The following is an 8,207-nucleotide window of genomic DNA, read 5'->3' on the forward strand; positions in this document are numbered from 1 at the left end:
GCTCAAAGATCCAGATACCCAATTGCTAATATTGCACACGAAAATCTATCAAATGAAGCACAGAAATTCAATTCTGCTTTATACTCTCAAGAAATTCCAGCTACAGTTGATCAAGCAATGAAATCTGACAAATGGAGAAAGGCCATGGAAGAAGAAATGGAAGCACTAAAGAAAAGTGACACATGGGAAAAATGTGTCGTTCCTCAAGGAAAAAACCTGTAGGAAATCGATGGGTGTTTACAATAAAATATAAACCAGATGATACCATTGAAAGATACAAAGCCCGGCTAGTTGCCAAGGGATATACTCAAAAATATGGAATAGATTATTCCGAGACTTTCTCACCAGTTGCGAAAATTGACACCATCAGGGTTCTTTTCTCAGTTGCTGCAAATGAAGAATGGCCACTTCACCAATTTGATGTGAAGAATGCCTTTCTACATGGTGAACTAAAAGAAGAAGTCTATATGGAAGCTCCTCCAGGATTCTCCGAAAACTTCAAAAATGGGGAAGCTTGTCGACTTAAGAAATCTTTATATGGGTTAAAACAATCCCCACGGGCTTGGTTTGGGAGATTTACTTTGTTTATGAAAAAATATGATTTTAAACAGAGTAACTCGGATCATACTCTATTTTTTAAACGAAGAGGAAAATTAATTACATGCTTAATAATTTATGTTGATGATATGATAATAACAGAAAATGATAGAGAGGAAATTTCTAACTTAAAAATGAACTTATTTAAAGAATTTGAAATGAAAGACTTGGGCAGACTTAAATATTTTTTGGGGATTGAGGTATTACGATCCCAACAGGGAATATTTATCTGTCAAAAGAAGTATGTTCTTAATTTTCTTGCAGAAACAGGTATGATTGATTGCAAACCAGCTGACACTCCAATGATTCCAAACCAGAAACTATACATGGAAGATGAAGCTGATCTTGCTGATAAAGGGCAATACCAAAGGATGGTGGGAAAACTCATCTATCTTGCTCACACTCGACCTGATATAGCACATGCAGTTGGAGTTGTGAGCCAATTCATGCATCAACCACAGGTTCACCATATGGAAGCTGTAATGAGAATCATTAGATATTTGAAGAAAACATCAGATCATGGAGTTGTTTTTAAAAGACATGGACACCTGAAGACTCAAATATATACAGATGCAAGCTGGGCTGGAGAAAAAGGGGATAGAAAATCTACATCCGGATTCTTCACTCTTGTCGGGGGTAATTTAGTTGTATGGAGAAGTAAGAAACAAAAAGTTGTCTCACTTTCAAGTGCCGAATCAGAATTCAGAGGAATAGCAAAGGGAGTAGTCGAGGCCTTATGGATCAAGAAGTTACTAACGGAGATTGGTTTTCCACCACAAGAAGCTATTCAAATTCTGTGCGACAATGAAGCAGCAATCGCTATTTCAGAGAATCCAGTTCAACATGACCGAACAAAGCATGTTGAAATAGATAGACACTTCATTAGAGAAAAATTGGATGCCGAAATTATTTCTCTACCACATATCAGATCTGAAGACCAATTGGCTGATATCCTAACGAAGTCAGTAAACGGAAGGCTCTTTAGTGAAGTTCTATTCAAGTTGAACATTGGTAATCCTACTATTCAACTTGAGGGGGAGTGTTAAAGATTATGAAAAATACTTGCACTTGGAAGATTAACATTTTGGGTAATTTGACCCTTGGATCAGAGTAAGTCTTTCTCATCATATCCATTTAAAGATTATCACAAGATACCACAAAGCAGTCCAAGTCAGCCATAAACCAAGACAAGTCAATGGCTTCAATACCTGCAACTTTCCCTATATGCAAAAGTGGTTCCAAAAAGTAAAATGGGTCCATACTCTGTTTAGGAAATAGCCGTTAGGATTTATTTGTATATAATGAACACCAGATGTAAACCAAAAAACTAATTTCAAGCTTGTATCAAATTATCAATAAATCAATACAAACGATCAGTTTATAATTCTCTAATTGTATCACATACGACTATGAATTAACATGAATTGATAATGATAATGTTATGACCGATTACAAAGCCCAAGTTGTAATTGACACCACAACATCAATGCGGACAACGTTTGACTTTACCATTGTAACAAACCAATCAATTAGTATTTATCTCAATTTAATCCCATCCCATCTAATAAATGAAGCGGTATTTCCTTACTTCGGTTGATCAATACTACTCCGTAATGAAAACAATTCATGGCATAGGATACCAACATGTACGAAGACATATATAAAAGCCGTAACCGTCAAATTCATGTGAATTTAACGGTAAACATTTATGTCACAATCGTATATATTTTCCAAATAGCATGCATATGCATATACGCATATTTCAATCCGTAAGTGTAGGATTCATTCACGGAAAATATATATACGGAATAATAAATTCAGAACCGTAGTAACCGCTTCGTACACATTATTTCATACACATTTTAATACGTTTACTTACATGCATAGAATCTTATGAGTATAATTTCCTGAGTTTGACATGTATCCAGATTCCTTTCTTGAATCCACATCCATTCTTAAACTCAAATTCCATTCTTAAATATCATAATCATAAGATATCCATGATACAGAAAGTATAATTCAAAAGAAAACGTGTACCTTGAGATGTTAAAAGATTGATTGGACGGATGCATAGTTATAAACTTATGATCATATTCATTGTGATGTATTACTTTTCTAACCCAAGGCCATCCATATGCAAAACTAATTTATAAATGGTATTCATCGGCATTCAGTCCCTTACACAAACATTATGCACTTCCAGAAATCACATTATCAACATGAGAATTCCATGTCATGATAACACATACATAAACCAACTGTCACGTATTGCCTTAACAAAGTGGTCACTAATCACTTTCTCAAAATCCTTTGAAACAAAAGTGATAAACTGTCAATTTCTCAAAGATATTATGCCATTTCTTTTACGGAATCATCAAAGGTTTATCATCCTAAAAATACTTTATCGCTTTGTTAGATAATATGGTTTGAATGTCCGGATAAACCTTTGAATCGTGTAGTCACTTGTGCGATAAAGTATTTCGACCCTATACATGATTGCCTTAGGGTTACACGAAATCTTTATTCGGGATAAGACAAAGGCACAACTCCAATATAGACAATTAAAATTGGAAGTCAAGAACATAAAGTTTTATGTATATTGTTAATGTTCATTTTTCATCATCATGAAAAGTGAGACAAATATACTCTATATATAGAGTATGAAAGGTTACACCTTTTGGCTAAAGGGTACCATGAATGGTCACATCTTTTGACTAAAAAGTGTCCATGAATAGTTATAACTTTTAATGAAGAGGTGCCATGAATAGTTACACCATTCCATGAAAGCTTGCACCATTTCATTAAGGTTTACACCATTTCATGATTAGTTGTGTCTTTTGGCCAAAAAGACACCAACTAACAAACACAACCTTTCAATTAGATGACTCTAGTTAGCTTAAACAAGCATGTACTCCACGCTGTCCTAACTTTTATAAAGCTTAGCTAGAAATCCATTTGTCTCAAGTAAATCACCTTATCACACAAAATGACCGATGACACTAAAATCACCAACATATAATAATTTCTTTATATCATATGCTCACTACATCGACTAACGTGTCCATCTTGTCATAGAAGGTGCTTCGATTAAGCATCATTGCAATGAAACTAGAATTGCAAAAGCGTTATGCACTATCTCGCTAGTAAACTGGTAGCATAATTTATAACCTTTTATTTTTGTTTATCAAACAGGCTGATTGAGGGTTGTATGAACTATGTACTAGATTTGCCTGTGAGTGTGCATATATCATCTTGTTAACTTGAGCCATATGACCACGGCTATAGTTACTACAGGCCCGTACTGATATTAATCTCCACCTCATAAACATGAAGTTCACTCATTGATTCTAGTTATCTTACTTTATCATATTTAGTTACTGTATTAGTTTTGTTCAAACCATTTTATAAATAAACAATACTCACTATAAAATTGCATCTTTAAGTTCTGTTGACTTTTTTTAGTAGACCTGTGTGTATGATTTTCATTATCCTCTGAATTCTTCATAACATAAACTTCAAAAATGGTTGTCTGATGTATATATAATTAGTGTGTCATTTCCATTCAAGCTGCTTTATATTGTAGTTTTGGATGCATTAATATGCCTGTTTGTTCCTTCATTTCTGTTCATAGTTTTGGATGCATTAATTCCGTTTCCCACTGTATGTATATTATTTTTTTATTTTGATTATAAAAAAATAACGCCAAGTAACGAATGTTTTATCGTTACTTGTTAAGCTTTTGAAACCAGATTAATGACCAATCAATATGCGGGCCTTACAGACGGCTTTTGAAAAGCCCAACACTATAAACCAAAACCTAAAAGCCCAAAATCAAATATGATGCTGAATGGAATGGCTGAATCATATTGAATGCTGAATGGATCTTAAAGACACAAAATCAGATACGATGCTGAACGGTTGATTGAATAAAGCTCAAAACTTTAATACCCATAATTAAATATGATGCTTAAAAACTGACTGCACAAAGCCCAAAACTTTAATACCCAAATTCAGAAATGATGCTGGATGGCTGATTGATTAAAAATCAAAACTTGAATACCCATAATTCAATATGATGCCTAATGGCTGATTGCACAAAGTCCAATTTAATACCCAAAATCAGATACGATGCTGAATTGGTGATTGTCTGATTGATCAAATCCAAAAACTATTCCCAAATCAAATATATTGTTGAATGGGCTGATTGATTAAAGACTAAATTTTAATACCCAAAACTCTAATTGTTGGGTTTATTATTTTGTTTCCATTTATGTGAAAGTAATGACCCAAGCTCAACAAAAATAGACCCAAATGCTTGTTGACTTGGTCAAGCATTCTAGGCATTTTGAACTCCAAGTGCAGATCCATTTTTCATTAAGAGAGAGATCAGAGAGTTTTAAGAAAAAGGGAGAAAACCCCAATTTCCGTTTTTTGCTACAGCAGTCCATAAAAGAGACGATCCCCGGAGATCCGACCGTTGAATCTTCTTCATTTTTGGGCTGTGTCCTCCTGACATCAGTGCCAACATTTTCAACCGTTGAATTCGTCTAAAGAGGTCTGTAGCTCGTGATTTTGCTGCTGGAACAGAGAGCAGATTATTGGGTGACGAATTTCCTCTTTTGTCTTTAAATTGTTTCATATACTTGTTGATTATTGTTGTTCAAGAGTATGATGATGTTGTATGCCTTTAGTTGATCTAGAGAATGATTATTGTATTGCTCTCTTTGTTGATGATAGTGGAATTTAAGTGGCTTACGAGTCCCGTGGTTTTTACTCTCGATTTTGAGGGGTTTTCCACGTAAAAAGTCTCGTGTGTATTGTGTGTGCTTATTTATTTTGTATTTACTGATTTGGGATAGAATTGGGACTGATTTGTGATGATTGTGGTATAGCTTGTTTGTTAGCATCCTCACGGGTTCATACGGGACGGGAAAGTATTGGTCAAACGGGTTTGTTTCCGCTTTGTAGATTGCCCGTTGTGACTATTTTCCCATCAAATTGGTATCTAGAGCTAGGTTATTTGATTTAACTTGTGTGAAAGATGGAAGCTAATACAAGTAAAATGATTAGTTTAAATGGTTCAAATTATTATGTTTGGAAAGGCAAAATGGAGGATCTTCTTTATGTGAAAGATTATTATTTGCCTGTTTTTACTGAGGATAAACCTGAGGAAAAATCTGATGCTCAATGGGAAATTTTGCATAGACAAGTATGTGGGTATATTAGGCAGTGGGTTGATGATAATGTTGTGAATCATATTACTGGGGAGACTGATGCTAAAGCCTTATGGAAAAAGCTTGAGCAGTTATATGAACGAAAGACTGGGAATAACAAGTTGTTCTTAATTAAGCAGATGATGGCTTTGAAGTATCATGATGGGACTCCTATTACAGATCACCTAAATGCATATCAAGGTATTATAAATCAGCTTGCAGGTATGGGTATCAAGTTTGAGGATGAGATTCAGGGTCTCTGGTTACTTGGTACATTACCGGACTCTTGGGAGACTTTTAGGACATCTTTGTCCAACTCTGCACCGAATGGTACTATCACCATGGAATTGCCTAAGGGTAGTATTTTGAATGAAGAGATGAGAAGAAAGTCACAAGGTTCCTCTTCACAGTCAGATATCTTGGTCACAGAAACGCGGGGGAGAAGTCATAGTAGAGGTCAGGGTAAAAGAGGCAATCATCGTAGCAGCTCACGCAAAGGTAAATTTGCTAATGTTGAGTGTTATAATTGTCATGAAAAGGGGCACACAAAGTGGTATTGTCCAAAGTTGAAGAATGAGAAGAAAAAGGCATATGACAAGAATAAACAAAAGAAAAGTGATGGTGGTGATGATGATAAGGTTGAAGTTAACACTATTACGGATGAATTCTTTGTTTGTATTGATTATGATATGATTAATCTTACTCATGATGACAAGAGTTGGATTGTTGATAGTGGTGCTACATGTCATGTTGCAATTTGTAGAGATCACTTTGTGACGACCCGGAAATTTCCGACCAAATTTAAGCTTAATCTTTACATGTTTCCGACACGATAAGCAGAGTCCGTAATGTTAAAAACTTTGAACTGTGTTTAATATATTCATTTGATCTTGACTATTCCCGACGATTCACGAACCACTATCTGTAAATAAATACATGTAGATTTAAATGTGTATATATATATATATATATATATATATATATATATATAAATTTGAAATAGAAAACAATTTAATCATTGAAATTGAATATGTAAAATAATAAATAAGATAATAAAGTTTGTGATTTAAATAAAACTATATATAAATATAAATATTATTATGAGAATGATTAAAACTATAATTTTAGTTATTATTATTATTATCATTATTTATTATTATTAATAGAATTATTATTAATAATGTATTTATTATTAAATGTTGTAACAGCGAATATATAATGGAATCAGTTTCATGAATGTAATCGAACTGTATCTGATTTTTGTTTCTATCTCAAGTTGTTACACATTTACATCAAGTGGTACAAATCAGATAATTAACAGATTCGACTTTATCTTATTTTTATTTAACTTTCTGTTTCTTTCTTTTGTCTAATCGATTAGGGTGTTATATGTCGACATCCACAATTGTACTATACATCAATTAGTTGTAGCTGTTAAGAGTCCACCACACCAAACCCCATCATCATTCGCCATTACATTTTTTTTTTTTTTTGTCTTTGATTAATATGGAAACCATCCACCAACACCTTGAATAAAAACCACCATCAAGAAATCACCTTTGCCATCACCACTACCACAACCATCGAACAATCATTTGATGTTTCCTGTCTCTATCATGAAGAACCAACTTGAAACTGGTATGCTGCAGCTATGTTTCTGTTTTGGGTTTAGATCGAGCATCAATCACACTTTTAACACCACCTTCAACATCTAGACAACCATCTTATCACCACGTGAGACCACCTCAAACCCACCATCACCTCACAAGCCTGTTACTACTACTTTTCATTCTATATTTTTTTTAGGCGTGGAACACCAAGAGCAACCACCAAACCACCACTCAAAAATCGACCCAACCCCTGGTAACCTGCTGCATTTTTTTTTTATTATTTCTACATTCTGTGTGAATTTGACAACCTACCTCAACCTTATGAATGAATCACCACCTCCTTTTATGTTATCCTTGTGAACCAAAAAGTCATCTTCACTTTAAATCCCCACCTGCCCGATACCTGTTTCCATTTCCATTTAAAAACTAATAAGAGCCTTCACTACCGATTATAAATATTCCTACTATTATTACGATTCCTTTTATTTAATATGAATATGATTATTCATTTTGAAAGACACTAGGGCCGACACCCACTATCTTACCCACGCACCTTCATTAGTGGAATCAATTACAAAAGTGAATTTGTTTTATACTATAAAGGGACGTGTTAGTTGATTATTATATATTCTATATGATATCCTTGGATTCCAAATCCAACAAAGGAAGTATTTAAAACAAAACGCGAATAAAATAAGCTGCTGGGCCAGTGGAGTAAAATGGAATCACAAAATACGATTTGTCTAGGTGAGTCATAAACCACTTGATGTTATCAGACATAGATCCA

The sequence above is a fragment of the Rutidosis leptorrhynchoides genome, chromosome 4 (genome assembly GCF_046630445.1).
Source record: "Rutidosis leptorrhynchoides isolate AG116_Rl617_1_P2 chromosome 4, CSIRO_AGI_Rlap_v1, whole genome shotgun sequence".
NCBI lineage: Eukaryota > Viridiplantae > Streptophyta > Magnoliopsida > Asterales > Asteraceae > Rutidosis > Rutidosis leptorrhynchoides.